Here is an 18,079-nt window from a genome sequence, read left to right as displayed (position 1 = left end):
AGTCTCTAAGATAGATATAGTCCAAACAACATTTACTAGTTAATATAATTTGTGAAATTAACAAAAAAATGCGAAAAGTGGGTAAAAGTATAGAAGCAATAAGTATTTGTACGATTCTTATGACGAACCATTTACGGCAGAGTTTGTAACGTAAACACATTAGTTTATTGCTCCGTGCGAATTAGAAAACATCAAATTTCCAGTAAAGTACTTTTAAAAAAGGTTGTAATAGAGGAATGGAAAAAGATCCCACTTCGAATAACTAATAATTTACTTAATTTAATGCTTGGAAAAGTTACAACAATTATAAAATCAAAAGGAAATCCTAGGAAGGAAGTATTATATACTTGTAGATTAATGTAAATTTCTTTTTTTTTTTAATCAAGTGTTAAAAATTAAACAGTTGTGCGAATACTTATTGTTTCAATATTTCTATCGATTAATCGTTTTTTTCTTGTTAATTTCGCAACTTACATACATAGCTATCGTTTTTTGTAAAATATCTATTCTAGAGATTTCCGAGAATATGTAGAATGTTATTGTTTATAAAAAATAAGTTAATAAATTACAATTTTACATAGTTTTTTTGGAAATTGATCGGTGTACGAATACTTTCTACATCCACTGTATATGAACTTGAACATGAACTTAATCCGTTTGAATATTAATCGACGCTATACGTAAAAAATAGTTAAAACCTAAATGGCTCCTGGAACAACATTCAGAAACATATTTTTTTAGCTCAACGTGTTAACTCGTTGAACCTAACAAATCAACTCATGGAAAGTTAAGTAGTTTCAAAACTCTCTTACAGTTTCCTTAGCTTTTTTGCTTTGAACTTGAATAAATAATGAAAACTGTTTCTAGAGAATTCGCATATGAGTAACATAGCATATAATAAAATTGAAGATGCCTCGACGTGCGAAAGGGTTAAATTTGATGGCCGATGGAAAATCGGAATAGTGATTGACGGAATCGGTGTCGTTACACCGTGTTTGTTTCATACTCGAGGCGCGCAGAGGTCGTTCGCACCGTGACGGCCAAGTCGTAATACGCCAGCCAAGCTCACGAAGAACCGCATGGTTGCGTGAGTGGCCGACATCGCTTTTTATTAGTATAAAGGTTCATCTTAGAGTACATATTACATTTATTAGCATAAATTTCGATCGGTAGGAAGATTGCTACGTATCTACGACTGCCATACAGGGTGGTAATCGAGGTAATCAAGTTTGCGTTCCATCCATGGTAGTTGAGTTTTCGACTGTTATGGAAGAAAAGCAAAGAGAAGCTACTCTCAACTAGGTGCGCTTGATATATTCGATAATTTGTTTTTTCCGTAAACTATTGACGTAAAGAGGCTATTATCGTAGGCGCGAAAAAAGATAAGATATTCATCGAAGAATTTTTAATTTATGTAACAAATTATTGTGGAATGTCGATGTTTTATAGTCACGTTATATGTATAGTGGACTCGTTGGAGTAATAAAGAAATATGTTTCTGAATGTTGTCCCAGGAGCAATATAGGTTTTAACCATTTTTTACGTATAGCGTCGATTAATATTCAAATCGACTCACGAACGGGCCAGAAAAAAACGGAGAATAAGAAATTCTTAAGTTCAAAGTGTTAGACGAAAAAAAAACTGCTTCAAAAGAAAAATGACTTTAAACGACTTTACCGAGTTGGCGTAAAGAGGAATTGTCGCGGAGACAAGAAATAAGATACAAATGCCTGAATAGTAATCCTTGTTTTCATCGGACCCAGATCTCACAAAGGTGTTCCAAAGCTGACCAATAAGTGACTCTAATAATACTAGAGAGAAGACACAGTCATCGAACGACGATATTCCGTAGAGCTTTTCGTTCCTACGAGTATTTTTTATAAAATATTAAAATTTATATTTCATCCTTCCGACCGAAGAAGTTAATAAATCGTATACATAATTGTTAATTTAACTATTCAAGCGTAAAAGTGCCAACGTATTCTTTAACGAGCATATCGAGATGTAAATGTTAGTTGTATATTTTTTTTAACAGAGATTTAATACTTCTCGATAAGCGAGAAATAAAGATATTCATTGGAACGTGATGTTCTGCGGAATACCAACCTTCGACGTCCACGTTCACACCACCAAATATAATCAAAATCTCCGGTGGGGCAGAGAGCTCCCCCTGTTAGACAAGTACACCTAACGAGGTATCGACTACTGCCAGTCGAAACCAGAGTTTGCTAAACTCGTGGCCGCGCAAACCTCGAATTTTAGATCACAAGTCGAAAGTTTACGATAATATCTGATTGTCACTCGAACGCAGCAGTTTACTTTTCATTAATCCTATTATTTCCAATGATCAAAATTAAAACAGCAATTTTTGTCTCTATACACGATATTTATTATTACTAGACTGCGGATCTTTTTGCAAAATAAAATCTTCGCGAACGTGCCTACAAAAATTCAACCTAAATAGGAATTTATTTTATTTTGCAAATATTACAACATGAAGTTTGTTATCAATCTTTTTTACATTCTTGCATATTGTTGGCATTTTGTAGTTTCTTACACATTCAAATTTCCTATAAATGCATAAAGATCCGCAGTCTAATTATTACTATAAAATTCATTTGAGCAAAACCTTCAACAAATAAAAATCGAATTAAAATAATTCACGAATCTCGAGCACATGAAGATTAATTTGTCTGTAAGTGAACATGTTCGAAAAGATTTGAAAGCCACTGCTATACGCATAATTTTCATTAGGAAAATTTTCAGGTTCAACACCAATGACATCGATTGCGCAATCGAGATTCTTCGAAGTCTAGAACGACCAAGCGAGCGCCACGAGAAGCATTTAGTCACCTCTTTCTATTTTTAAAAATCGAGTATGAATGTATACTTAAAACAAATATTTCTTTCTTTCGCGAAGTTATCGGAAGGGGAGGGAAAAAAGAATCGCTAATGCTTGACGAGTTTAATCATTTGTTGCCGTGTATCGTCAACGAAACTATTGCGCGAGATTACGCAATTCTTGCAAAAAGATGAAAAAAAGAAACTGTTGAAAAACGCGTTCACGACAATAGAATTTCGTAATATTCGAGCAAGGTCCAATCACACGTTGCACAGCGTGCTCAAAATACATGGTGCAACCGAAACGAAACGATTCCTCTTGGAAAAATAAGTCGAAAGCGTTGTTAATTCCGTCAGTAATAGATAACGGGGTAAACAAACCGGGGAACAAAATGGCAAAAGTTCTGTTTTTCCGCTGATAAAAATTTTTGTCGCCATGATATTTGTAGATAAGTTGGTGACGCGGTCGCTCGCGCGAAAAACATTTTACGTTCTATTACATTTCACAAGAACCCGCTGCGCCGAGGCCAGTGGCAATCAACGTTAGGGGAATGAAAAAAAATCCATCAATAAAATGAAAAAACGAGCCGCGACAACGTGGCGATATCAAATTCTGTATGAAAATCGTTCGGCGCGCACGCGTACGTTCGCAAAAACGACCAAACTGGTTTTCGAGTTTTCCTGGAAACGAAAAATTTCCGCGCTGGAACGATAAGCGCCGAGTGTTAACTATCGTTTGTCGGTTACTGCGTGGCGGTAATTCGTGGAAAGCTTCTTTGTTAATCGGATTCGTAACGATGAGTCACATCGGCATCATTCAGGGTTAAAAAATGATTTCGCTACCGAAAGACGCAATTCTGCGCGTCGAGCGAAACATTTTTCGAGCACGTGTTTCCCACGGAACTATTACAGAGTCTAGAAACCTCGCAACCGGACCGTTTACCCTCTCCCTCTCCTCCCGTGGCGTGCTTTCACGAGTGGCCACACGAGAAATAAACAAAACTCTAGTTACGTACCGCGATGCGCTATCTGCAAGCATCGAACGGCGCACAGTGGGCGAAATCGACCAAATCTGTGTACAAATCGTAGAACGCTTGACAGAAATGAGATAGAGCAATGATCCTTGGATGAAATTAAAGCTGAAACTTTACAGATTAAGGGAAAAATATAGAGAAAGTGATACGAGCAATGTTTGACCTTCAAAATTTAGGTTGAACTTCCACTTTTTCACCAAAATCTAGTTCAGCTACTAGATCCAAATTTTTTTATAACTTGTCACACATGATTTCTTAGAGATTTTGACATGTCGAATTCAAATCTGGCCGCGAAATTTGTCTAGCATTTCAGAAAGTTGAGAAAAAAGCGATTTAAATGAAAAAATTCTTTAAAATTGTGTTTTTTTCGTTCAAATATCTTAATAATACTAATATAAATATTTATTTATATAGAATATCAAATAATAAATACAAATAAAATAAAATGTTAATCCTAAATAATGCTGTACGATAGTAATAGTGTCCTAGGTTTAAATCTCGTCACCGCTCGACGCACAATCTTCACTCCCACTTTCTTCAGTCATCATTAGTCGTCATTCAGTCAGGCAAGGTATTTTAAATTAAATATACATTTTTCCATAATTACACTCTTATTTATGGAGGAAGTTGTGCAAGAATTCATGCTTTTCAATTTACTTACCTTTCTCCAATAAATTGTTTTATTTCTGCTGATACATTTATCTTCTTATACGTTTGTATTCGTTCTTGAACAAGTATTAATGATATTTTTGGGTCGATTCAATATATTGCTCTATTAAAAATATGTAATAATCTATTCCTCCTTCTATTTTTGCCATGAGTGGGATGTCATATGTTTTTGTGTGTTTTATCTAAATATGTAGTTCCGCAGGGGAACCTCGCGGAGACCACTAAAGGCGACGAACGCACCAGCACACGTAAAACGCTGCTTGCCGGTTAGTACTAAACTGGTTATAAAACTCAAATTCAGACAAAGTCAGAAAAGTTCTCTTTTAGATTGTAATCAGAAAGCTCTGCCGAATTCAATGAGACTAAAAGCAGCCTTTAGACTTGCTTAGAAATATAACAAAATCCTTAATGAAGTTTTAAAATTGTAAACAAAGCTAATAAATTATTCATCATTTTCAAATATCGATATTTATATAAATATATATGATAATCAGGTAAGCATAAATAAGTTGACCATAAATATGGAAAAATGTATATTTAGAAAGATTGTGCGTCGAGCGATGACGAGATTTAAACGTAGGATACAATTACTATCATACAGCCTTATTTAGGATTAACATATTATTTTATTTATATTTATTATTTGATATTCTATATAAATAAATATTTACATTAGTATTAGAAAAAAACACAATTTTAAACGATTTTTTCATTTAAATCACTTTTTTCTCAACTTCTTGAAATGTTAGACAAATTTCGCGGCCAGATTTGAATTCGGCATGTCAAAATCTCTAAGAAATTATGTGTGACAAGTTATAAAAAAATTTGGATCTAGTAGCTGAACTAGATTTTGGTGAAAAAGTGGAAGTTCAACCTAAATTTCGAAGGTCAAACATTGCTCGCATCACTTTCTCTATATTTTTCCCTTAATCTGTAAAGTTTCAGCTTTAATTTCATTCAAGGATCATTGCTCTATCTCATTTCTGTCAAGAGTTCTACGATTTTTACACAGATTTGGTCGATTTCGCCCACTGTGCGGCGTGCACGTGTTGCGCGAATTGGTCGCTAACATTCGAATGTCAAGACGCGTTCGTAACTTGCGTCGTTTGCCGTAACAATGACATAACGAGTTTGAATGTTCCGCGACGAATGTTTCGAACGATACCTAACGGAGACGAGAATATTCTAAATCTAAATCGTTACAGTGTCATGAATGTTCATTTACCTTTCTCTCTATACCAGTAACCACAAGCAGTCAATTTGGTGTCGCGTCATTGTTGCAGCAAACGAGCGGTACGTACTAGCAGCTTTTAAGGTTATGTTTGCCCGCGAAGAACGCGCGCGCGCGCGCGCCTTCCTCGAAAAGTATCGTTCCGAAAAGAGACAAAAACGTCGGAAGAAGAAATCGTCCGTGCACATTCGCGTAGAATCGCGGGGGCAACACGACCGTCGCGTCGTTTCGTTTTCACTCGCGTGTTCTCGTTTCGTCTCTTTTCATTCTGTTCTCCCCCTGTCGCTGGCTTTCAACGAACCGCTCTCGCATTTCGCGACGCATCGATGGGCACACGCACCAATTGTTAAGGTCCGTTTTCACGTGACACGAGTCACGACTTCACGATGACAACACAATTAACGGACGGGGTTCTCTCGTGTCGTGGCATTTGTCGGCAAGCAGCCTGCCGTGTGATACGATTCTAGAGTCTCTTAAAGCTTTTCGAGCTCACTCGGTCGAGAAACGCGATCGTGACAACGCGACGTGTAAGTTGTACGCGACGACGACAAACGTGACACAAACGTTACGGAATTAAGAGTCGTGGGTACACGTCACATGAAAACGGAGCGTTTCGCGAGGAAGAGCACAAACACGAAACACGAGTGAATGAGAAGGCGTGAGAGGTCGTTTGACAGACGGCGTCCTCGTCGTTTCTAACTCGTGCGCGCTGTCATCGTCATCGTGTCTGTGTTATCGTTTAAAATTCGCGATCGGAAAATTCGTGTCGACGCTCCTGTTCCGAGGGGTGGAGGGGTGGGGAGAAGAACGCGTTTACAAGCGCGAATGGACGGACGGGTGGGGGGTGGGAGGGAGGGAGGGGTCAGAGCGGTAAGGGGAAAACGGCGAGAAGGGAGACAGAAAAGGAGGGAGAAAGAGAAACAGACGCCGGTCTAACATGGCAGACGATGCCATGCAGGCAGAAAAAAACAAGATCTAACGTTCGTGCGCGCGACACAGACGGAAAGACAGTCGTGATACGCGCGAACATGGAAAGTAATTCGGGTACGTACTCACGTTGTTCTCCTTGTGTTGTCTCCCAGCGTTGTCCTGAACGTGGCTGAACCGGAGAGAAAAACGTGTAGAGAACACCACGCGCAGGGGTCACGCACTCCGTGTTCCGTGCGGGTCTCGTCGACGGACAAAAACAACACGCCGTCGGCGTCCTTTTCAGAATACGCGAATATGTCCGTTCTCACCTGACGGAACGGCGAATACGTTCCAAGTGAAAACCACCGGCACAAAACACGACGACAACGTCGTAAACGTCGACGACAACAACGCGCGCGCGTGTGTTACAAAGTGCGTCGCCTTCGTTTGTTGTGTTTTCGGTAAACGCAGGTGTTCCACGGGGCGTGGAAGGGCGCGCGGCACATACGAACGTTTTTTACGCACGAGGATCGGTCTCTTCTAACGTGAAACGAAGACGTGATCGCACAAAATGGCGTTTGCCGGACCGCTCGCGCGCGATCAGGTGGAAAATGCCGGAATGCTGCTGCTAGGAAAGATCGACTGACTGCCGAGGTCCGCGGCCCTAAGTGGTTTGACGTTAAGAACGAGCCGAACGAGCAAGAAGGAGCGACAGAGAACGACAAAGACGGAAGGGAACAGAGAGGGAGACAACCAGTCGAAGCGAGACAGAGAGGGAGGAGGAAACGATCGAGAGAACCGCCACACGAGACCGTGATAAACAGAGAGAGAGAGAGAGAGAGAGAGAGAGAGAGAGAGAGAGAGAGAGAGCCAGCCGAGTTAGAGGGAAGGGATCTGTGCGCGCGATGGTGGGGGACAGAGGGGCGAGCAGAAGCGAAAGAGGAGAAACGTCCCACTATTTTCCACTGTCCTCGGACAACTTCGACTACCTTCGATTACTTTCGACTACGAGCAGGGCCGTCTCGCATTATGTCTAACGTGGGTGGGAATTTTCCCGCTGCTGGAAACAAATCCCATCAACGTATTCGTAAGAATACTTCCCAACTCGTGCACCACGCTTTTTTACGATTATTTTACGCGTTTTATCCGACCAAGTGTTCAAACCGTTCCAACGGAAACTTCTCGAGTTCCGTTCTTACAAGGCGAGAGACTATTATTCTTGTGAAAATATATCGTATGAAATTTACACAGCCTTCTGCAGAGATGAGCAAAATTTTATTGGAATTATATGTATCAATGACAAATAAAGGTATCGCGTAGCGAATACATTCACGAAATGTACTTTTATTCTGTAACAGAGATTTTAATTTTGAATCAACGAATAACAGATAAACAGCTCGAATTTTTCATTTAAATTCTAGATAAGAATTTTTCCCATCTATGCTCTTGTATTATTTACTCTCCTATTGTTCTACAATGTTTCAAACCACTAGCGGAAATTCCGTACACGACAAATGCGATGCATTATCTAACACAGGGGTTCTCAAATTGCTCTAAAATAATAGAAATCGATATTCAGTAAAATCTCATTTCAGTGGATTAATCGAGGGGAGGGAGTGACTCGCAAAAACAAAATGTAAAATAATAACCGTTAAGCTCGTCAAGACTCGATCGACTTTATACGGTGGGTGTAGAAAGTATTCGTACATCGATCAATTTCCAGAAAAACTTTTGTGTGAAATTGTAGTTTCTTAACTTATTTTTTATAAACAATGACATTCTACATATTCTCGGAAATGTCTAAAATAAATAGATTACAAAAATAAAATATAGCTATTTATGTAAGTTACGAAATTAACAAGAAAAAAACAATTAATCGATAGAAATGTTGAAGCAATAAGTATTCGGACAACTATTTAAAAGTACTTTACCGGAAATTTGATGGTTCTTAATTCGCACGGAGCAATAACCTAATGTGTTTACGTTACAAACTCTGCTGTAAGTGGTTCGTCATAAGAATCGTACAAATACTTATTGCTTCTATACTTTTACCCACTTTTCGCATTTTTTTGTTATTTTCACAAACTATATTAACTAGTAAATGTTGTTTGGACTATATCTATCTTAGAGACTTCCGAGAATATGTAAAATATCATTGATTACGAAAAAAGAAGTTAAGAAACTACAATTTCACACAAAAGTTTTTTGGGACATTGATCGTTGTACGAATACACTCTACACCCACTGTAGCTTCATAGAAACTTACGAATTCATATTTCATTTTTTACTTTGAAGAAGCCTCGGCATACAAAGGTCGTTTCAAATGAACGGTCCAAGAAGAATATAATAAATATCTTACAAACGTTTTCCACAGTTTTATGAAAACCGTGAGACACGAATCTCGTTATTCGATGCTTTTAAACTTCGAGACGAGAAACGTACCAGCCGGATAAAAACGCAACGATATAAACAAAACGGGATGAAATGTTAGACGAGCTTATGAAAAACAGTAGAAGAATATCTACTAATGAATTACGCAATAGGTCTTCGGAGAGTCACCTTACAGAAGAGGACAAAAAACGATCCGTTCAACTCGACAGCAGAGATGGGTACAATTTTATTGGAATAATAGTTGACTAATAGAAACTCTATGCAACGATTTATTCGCAACGTTCTCTCGATTAAACGTTCAATTATTTGTTCGACGCGGAGCATAATTTGATTGTATAATTCAGATTGTAACTTTTATCGAACAAACACCGGTTTAAAAGTTGTTTATCTCGTTTACGACTCCCAACGGCAAACAAATAAATTCCATTCGATTAAATTGAGATTTCTTATTTCACACGGAGCTCGACCCAAGGAATTACTCCCTCCCTTCGGTTGTTTATCTTTTATTCGAAATTGTTTGTATTCGGGCAAGAATTTCGCCCCGTCTCTGCTCGACGGGGACTTCTCAAGACGATAACTTCCAAGTTAATTACGTTCCCCCGTTTATATCGGACGTTGCCCGTTAAAAGGTTTCGCAAAACGGCGCGCGGCAGCGCCCTACGACCGCGACGCGAGGCACGCGTTCCTTTCCCAGCAGCTTTGTTTCTGCGCGCTTTCCTTTGCCGGTCCATTTCGCCGCGTTCGTTCGGTCGTCTCGCGAAGAATTTCTAAAAATCAATATAGGCGCGAAGCGGGAGCGGGGAGGGGTCGCGAAAAGAAAAAAAAATTCGATATCCCGTTCACCTCTCGGTCCCTTTTTTTTTTCTTCTTTTCCACCTTTTTTCACCGTCTCCGCGTTTTCTTTTTGTCTGCAACGCGAATTGCGCAGTCGACGAGCTCGTCGTCCCCTTGTGGCCCCCGCGACAGAGGGAAGCGTTGGCTACTCGAATCAACTACGATCTTCGAGGAAGCGAATTCGCGAAAGAAGCGTAAGTGGCTCAGTGCCGAATCTAGCGTAGTATTGTTGGATTATCAATACGCTTAACTAAGAATGAACTAATTGTTCTTTGTTCAAAATTGAATCGGCGTTCTCCGAAGTGTTTCACTCCTACGTATCGGCGTCGATACTTTGTTTTAAAAGTCGAACTGTGTGCGACGTGAAACATAAACAGTCGGGAGATATCAGATATCAGAGGACCCTGATTTCCTTCTAGGGTCGAAGTTTTAGTTAGTCAAGTCTGAGATCTCATAACGAAAAGAACTCTGCAGCCCTCGTGACAAATAAAATCTATTTTTTTTAATATAGAGCGTAATTGATTATTTAGAACTCCCATATCCAATAAGTATCGACACTAATCTTCTATGTTTGTCTATGTAGGTATTATTCAAGAATATTCGAGATAAATTGTTTTTGTTCTCGAAGGATGCCACTATCTCTGATTCTATTTAAATTTAAGTACCATCCTGTTTGATTCTCTCGAGGGTCAAAATACTCACTGGCCTCGGGGCCCCTACGAGCCTAGACCCGCCACTGGACGCGCTACGGGGCTACGGGCACCGAAGAAGCGCGGGAGAGTTTATTTTCTCAGAAGCGTAGCGCGGACTCGGTACAGTCTGTGCCGGTACCGGCTGAATAATTTCAACCTCGCGTACTCCCAGAGATAAGCCTACGCACACCGACGCGAACACGATCATCGAGCGTACAGTACACATCACGGACACTGGGACAGTGCATCTCTTGCTCGATTCAAATAAATAGTTGCTTCCAGCGTTGCTCCAATTTTTTATTTACGCCCCGATACTTGTACCCGTTCCGTTTCTGACCGCAGAAAGGGCAACGGTCGAAACCATTTTCGACCCCTTTTCCTACTCGTTGGAAGTGAAACATTTTTAAGGCCCCATAACACAGTGCGCGCGCGGTAAGTGGGTGTATTTTTAATCATTTTTTTCCAGCAAACGATGAATGTTTTTTTTTTTTTTCATTGATACTTCTATCCAATATATACGTAAATAAGACAGTACACAAATTTTCTTATCCAAATATTACGAATAGTTTGCGGTGTACGCCGCTACCAAAAGAACACTCTGCCTAAGTTGCTGCTTGGTGGTTGACAGCGATTAAGCCATACGGTTCATCTGAAGAAGAAAAAATATATATATATATTTATAAACTAGACATATAGGTTTATAGCATCGCGTAGGGAAATTTCGATATCTAGAAAAAAAAGGAAATGGCGGACCAGCGAATTTTATTTCCCATTTTCACAGACAATTTTCATTGTTTATGAATAAAAATCAAATACAAGGGGACCCTTTATAAAGAAATCGCTACGTGGTGCTGTAAACCTATATGTCTAGTTTATAAATATATATATATATATTTTTTTTTTTTTCTTTAGATGAACCGTATAGCTTAATCGCTGTCAACCACCAAGCAGCAACTTCGGCAGAGTGTTCTTTTGGTAGCGGCGTACACCGCAAACTATTCGTGATATTTGGATAAGAAAATTTGTGTACTGTCTTATTTATGTATATATTGGATAGAAGTATCAATGAAAAAAAAAAAAAACATTCATCCTTTGCTGAAAAAAAATGATTAAAAATACACCCACTTACCGCGCGCGCACTGTGGTATAGGGCGTTAAGTAAAACAGTAAAATGAAACTAGCTGGAATTGTTGCTCGTTCGCTTCGCGAGCTTAATTCATGTAGCTATTCATGTTTATTTTGTGTATTTTGTGAACTTCCCGATTTTCGATTACAGTGCCATCTATCGCGAATAAAAAAAATGTTTGAAACTAGTGTTTTGAAAATGTCTTATAGCCAGCTTTCACAGTGCATCATAAAAAAATGAGGTGTTCCATTAAAAAAAATCATGTTGACCTTGACGTGACTTTGACCGGTCCTTTGAAGGTCAAACGGACACGATCGTTCAATAGAATTTTTGAAACCCTAAAACATTTCTCTAAACCGTTTTTCTCACAAATGTTCCATTTTGAAAATATTTGACTATTTCCATACTTTTGGAGCACCCTGTATGTATATATACATGTGTTGTACATATGCATACAAATGTAATAATAGTAATACATGTGTATATATATTATTTCCGTTTAGTTATTCGCTCATAAATTTATATTCTCCCATCTAGATTGCGTTATTGAGTTAAGTTTTCTTTAAAAAAAAACTAAAAAACTACTGGACCGAATTAGAACAAAATCTAATCAGCTCTAAGTTAGGTTGATACACATCGATTGCATCATCGATCATTTTGATCTAGCTATTAGTTTTTTAAAAAACGTTAACGAAAAATTTCTTTACATACGTACATACATACGCACACACGCACGCGAACAATTTGTAAAAAATAGGCTAAAATGACTCCAATGACCTTGAAACATGGAGATCTGCTAAAAAATCGATTTTTCATTTTATGGGCAAATACAATAACTTCCCTATAAATCGATAAGTTAATTATGCAAAAAGCATAAAAGACTCTTAAACGAATTAAATTTCAATATGTTTAAATTGATCTACAATAGAGATAAAATGCTCCAATTTCTTTCTGCGCAAGAATAATCAACACCAAAGCTTTCACTTCCCCGAGCACCGAGACTGGCCATTTTCGAACATTGTCCTATGTCAGCGCAGCGTCGAGTATCGCGTTCAGTTAGAGACTCGTTTGACTGCAAGTACTTCAGACGTCTGTCGGGGGCTTTTGCCAAAGGTCTAACGCCCCCTTCCATCTGGATATCTTTCGGCTCAACGGATCGTTTACGATTCCCGACGTTCTGAAGCAGGTTAAGGACCTGCTACCTCGTGGCAGCCGATCGTATTGCGGACAAATGGAACGTATTTCGCTTCTTTGCGCGTCGAACGGATTAGCCCCATTCTTATCGTTGAAATTCCCGTAGAAAATCCTGACAAAGGAAAGGGACGGAAAGAAAAAGTGGCGCTCGAACTCTACCGCGAGCTATGTATACAGGTATAGCGGGAGTACAGGCGCCACGGGGGAAAGAGGCCTGCAATCAAACGAGATTGAAGGAAGATCATTAATTTCATCCGACAACGTTTACTTTGCAAAGTGCCAGACGAAACCATTGATTGTCTTTCGAAAGTTTCCGCGAGCCATGGAATTAAATGGGGTTACATGCTCGACCATTGGATTGTTATCGTTCGCGTAGAGATGGTTTAAAAAAGTAAAAATAAGAAATTTTGGTTGCTGTGTTTTATGTTATCGATAACAAGGAATCCTGTTTAATAGTCCGAGAGTCTGCGACAGAAATTGGTGACTCATTTCATTACACAAATGAACCTGTTTTCCGAAGATGGTATGTCTCCCTAGTTCAGAAATGCTTGGTCTGGCATGAATTCAGTGGTGCAACGCTTCACTATGGCGTATTATAATAATTTCATTTTTGCCCAAAATCATTACTACTGACATTTTTAGCGTGTATTGTTGACATACCAAATTGCATAAAAAAGTTGGTCTGGCAGATTGTAAGCGGTGCTAAATGGGTCTGGCACACAGTGCGGAATAAGTGGACAAAATTCAATATTAGTATATATGTATCAAAATGTGAGGCAGATTTCTATCGTAGAAAATGTGTGTCAGCGTGGAAATTGTTATAAATAATCATGTATCAATCATTTGTATCCATAATACAATCTTTATCTTTAAACAAACATACAGATAAAACGGCAAAAAATATCCTGAATTCTCAACGTATTTGGATAGATTATTTGTTATATATCAAGAAACTTATAAGTTTTTTTGCAAATACTTGCAACGTTCGGTTTTACATAATTTTTAATAAGGGACCGTACTGTTGGTGTAGGGTCACAATTGGAAGTTAAAAATTCTGACTTGATTGATTTATGGATTTCTATAAAAATTATTCCTCACATCCTCAGCCAAAATGAAGCATATTATGTTAAATAACATATGCTATTATTATAATAAATAATAGCAACTTCTATTATTTATAATCATAAACTCATACATACCGTTGGATTCAGAATAAAAAGATGCTTTTACTGATCCAGAAACAAATCAAAATTTTCAAAAATTTCGAGGGGGCGGTGGAGTAATTTAAAAAAAAAAAATTGTTGGTATTGATTTATAGGCCTCTATAAATAGTGTAACGTTTGCTTGGACATTTTGTTGAAATCTCTAATCGTTTCCGAGCAACAGTAAAAGGAGCGACTCGGACTAAAGGGTTAATTTCTCCCTCAAAACGCAAAAGTCGCACGTACCGAGGATGGTGTAATTCATAAGAAAGTCCCACAAACAAGTATACAAAGTTTCATCAAAGTCGGGGTTTGTTAATTTTTTGTTAAAATTGTTAATTTTGTTGTGATTTTATTAATGTTTATGGTTAATTTTAATTTTTTTGTGAATAAATAACAATATATTTATATTAGTAATGAAATTTTGATTTTTGTCCACAATTTTGTTATTTGTCCGCACTGTGTGGCAGTTGGAAAACGTTGTCGGAAAAACAAAGTAGTTTGACTGAAATCATTATTTCTGAAACTTTTTCTATAAACAATATGTAATACATAGCGTTAAAAAAATTTAGTCTGGGAAACTTTGAGTGGTGTTAAATCGGTCTAGTAGCCGTTTAAAAGAACGAACACACATGCGTTACCGGCGTTGGGTTCTCGATAATCTAATAAAACTATAAAGTAATAATTATTTTTAAACATTATATACATTAGTTATGTATAAAATATTGCTGGGGTGATTTTTATTTCATACAATTATTATTATTATTTAACTTGAATAAGTCATGAAATTTCACAGCGCGCATATGTGTTTGCTCTTTTAAACGGCTGCCAGACCGATTTATCACCACTCAAAGTTTGCCAGACCAAATTTTTTTAACACTATGTATTACATATTGTTTATAGAAAAAGTTTCAGAAATAATGATTTCAGTCAAACTACTTCGTTTTTTCGACAAGGTTTTCCGACTGCCAGACCAACTTTTTTATGCAATTTGGTATGTCAACAATACATTCTAAAAATTTCAGTAATAATGATTTCGATCAAAGATAGATTCATAGAATGTTATTTCTTACATGTTTCCGACTTTCTAGCGGAGCGATGCACCGTTTGTGCTCTGCCAGCCTTGGATTATTTGTATTCTTTAGTAGAAAACAGTGAAATAGCAAAAGGATATTTGTAATGAAATTGGCCGAAATTTAATGTCGCGGGCTCTCGGTCTATAAGTGGCACGAAATTTGCCTGTTCCAGAGACGCGTGGTTATCCCTACTACTGCTTCGAACAGCTGGCGCGCAGCGAGCCTCGGTGTTAAGCCGCCATTTCTCATTTGCAAAGGCTTACGAAGAGGATCGATACATAATAAAAATTGACCCCTTTCGACCCTCTTGGTGACCTCTCCTGCGCCGCGCCTTACAAATTTGCGGCGGCCTTATTAATTATGTAGCAATCAAGTTTCGACTACCTCCCCCTCTAAGTGACACGATCTGGGCTCGAGCCAGCGCTTCTTACACAGAATTCATCGTATTCCGATCCGCTTGACGATTCGAAAACAAAGTCGGAGCTGCTCGACGAATCGTTACAATCGGGATTAGAATCCAACGACGCCATACAAATGCACGCGATGGCTGCAGTAGGTGCTACTAAGGTCTGACAAATGGAAGGACAGACTCGAGAGATCTACTGTTAGGTTGTCCCAAAAATTTCATAAGTATTAAGTGGACCGGAAAGTAATGTCGTTTTTTCAATTTGAAATACTTTATCACTCACTAGCTCATTGATTTTTACCGATCTGCCATTCAACATTTTTACACTAAATGGCAAAAGGCTGTTGATAACGAGGACGATTACATAATTTAATGTAAAATAAACGACATTACTTTCCAGTCCACCTAATAATACATACACAATTTTTAACATCTAAGAAATTAGGTTGTCTATTTATATAAACAGTGCCACACAAAATAACTGAATGCAAGTCAAAACTTTTGGGGCAACCTAATAGTTGAAGGCAACCTATCAAGATATTACTACGTACTTATAATATACTCATAATCAAAACAATTTTCTAGTTTAACACAACAAAGAGAGAACGGTGAATACTCGACGCTTCGTACAAAAGCGTTTTAAAATCAAATTATTCATCAGATCCTTTCAGTTGCTGGGCCTTAACAGAGAGCGCCGTGCGGGAGGGTGCATTAGGGAGTCGTGTACCCTAAGCGCAAGTACTCGCCCTGAATCTTATGAGTAATTGTCTGAGGGTTTGTCGGGCAGTCCGACGGGAACAGAAGCTCGGGTGCGGCCAAAGCGTGGTATGCGTTAGAAAGAAAGATTGGCTGGTCCAATGTAATGTATCGCAGCCAGATGGAACACCAAACACCAAAGGCTGACTTTACCAAATGCTTTCCAAGCCCGACTGTGTGTCACTGGGATGAACGTCTCGAAGCAATCGTCGCAATGGGAAATACGTCTCTCGTCGACCACTACGTTCGCTACCAATGAGAGAAGTCAATTCTCTGTGCTACACAGCTACAAACAAACAGTTGAATCGTGTTATTCGTCGCGGACCAGAGTCGGGCAAAGTTTCGTGTAACGAACGGAAATAAATAAAAGCGGAAATAAATGTTAAAAGGTAAAACGAAATGTATCATTCGATCGATTAAACCCGAGGACGAATCGCTACATGGAATTTTTATTCCATTGTTCGAACAAAAATCCGCCCAGCTCTGACGCAGGGCTGAACAATGCGTAATCTGAACCAAACAAAGCGTTCCGGTGCCGGATTACATACACCTTTCGTGCAGGAAGGGAGATTAGGTAAACTGTTAGGTTGTTGGCCCGTTATCGCGCTTTGATAACCACTTGCGCTTTTTCCACGTTGCTTGCTGGGTCGGCAGTGCGCTGAGGAGAATAAAGCTTGGTGTGGATGAAGAAGAAAATAAGAGAAATGCGACGTTACCTGTTCTCTGAACTCACCAGGTATTCCTGCTTTCTGGCGAATCGGTCCGGAAGCACTCGGAAGTGGTTGGTACCGTCGAGAACATTTAGCCAATTTGCTGCTTTGGGTCTCAAAGTTGAGGAACATCTCTTCTTACGAACCCTCGCATCGCATAGTTCTTCTGGGACCACGCAGAGAAGGACAAAACTCTCATCTAGATACAAATTTTGAGTAGAAATTCCAAGTATGGAATGGCATGTTTCACACTGAACGAAAATTTAATAAATAGCTAATACGTTGATTTTACTCAAATCGAATCTCGTCCATCTCTGAGACCTGGTCTTTCTATGCTAGAAAGATGATTCGATAATTTTGCCATGTCGAGTTCGTCCGGTTCTATCTACAGTGAGTGTAGAAAGTATTCGTACACCGATCAATTTCCAAAATAACAATGTAAAATTGTTAATGTTATTAACTTATTTTTTATAAACAATGACATTTTATATATTCTCGGAAATCTCTAGAATGGATAGATTACAAAAAAAAAATAGCTATTTATGTAAGTTGCGAAATTAACAAGAAAAAACAATTAATCGATAGAAATATTGAAGAAATAAGTATTCGTTTAATTTTTAAAACTTCATTAAAAAAAAAAAGAAATTTACATTAATTTACAAGTATATAATACTTTCTTCGTAGGATTTTCTTTTGATTTTATAATTATTGTAACTTTTCTAAGCATTAGTTAAGTAAATTATTAGTTATTCGAAGTGGTATCTTCTTCCATTCCGTTATTAGAACCTTTTTTAAAAGTACTTTACTGGAAATTTGATGTTTTCTAATTCGCACGGAGCAATAAACTAATGTGTTTACGTTACAAACTCTGCTGTAAATGGTTCGTCATAAGAATCGTACAAATACTTATTGCTTCTATACTTTTACCCACTTTTCGCATTTTTTTGTTATTTTCACAAACTATATTAACTAGTAAATGTTGTTTGGACTATATCTATCTTAGAGACT

General features: G+C 38.2%; 1 protein-coding gene across 9 annotated transcripts in view; it reads right to left on the bottom strand.

Moving 5' to 3' along the window:
• The window catches only part of LOC128877785 (uncharacterized), a 175,466-nt gene that overhangs the window by 153,719 nt on the left and 3,668 nt on the right, over positions 1-18,079 (bottom strand). For 3 of the 9 annotated variants that reach the window (XM_054125296.1, XM_054125295.1, XM_054125293.1), the window contains 3 exons: positions 17,095-17,270; positions 16,910-17,019; positions 6,832-16,647 (listed from right to left, as the gene is read on the bottom strand). The gene's annotated coding sequence lies outside the window, so the exon portion shown is untranslated. Of the gene's footprint in view, positions 1-6,827; positions 16,648-16,909; positions 17,020-17,094; positions 18,065-18,079 lie in introns of those variants that run through there. The other 6 variants (XM_054125292.1, XM_054125307.1, XM_054125297.1 and 3 more) reach the window with 5 other exon arrangements.

Source organism: Hylaeus volcanicus, chromosome 6 (assembly GCF_026283585.1).
Source record: "Hylaeus volcanicus isolate JK05 chromosome 6, UHH_iyHylVolc1.0_haploid, whole genome shotgun sequence".
NCBI classification, from domain to species: domain Eukaryota; kingdom Metazoa; phylum Arthropoda; class Insecta; order Hymenoptera; family Colletidae; genus Hylaeus; species Hylaeus volcanicus.
This window is presented reverse-complemented; position numbering and strand designations above follow the sequence as displayed.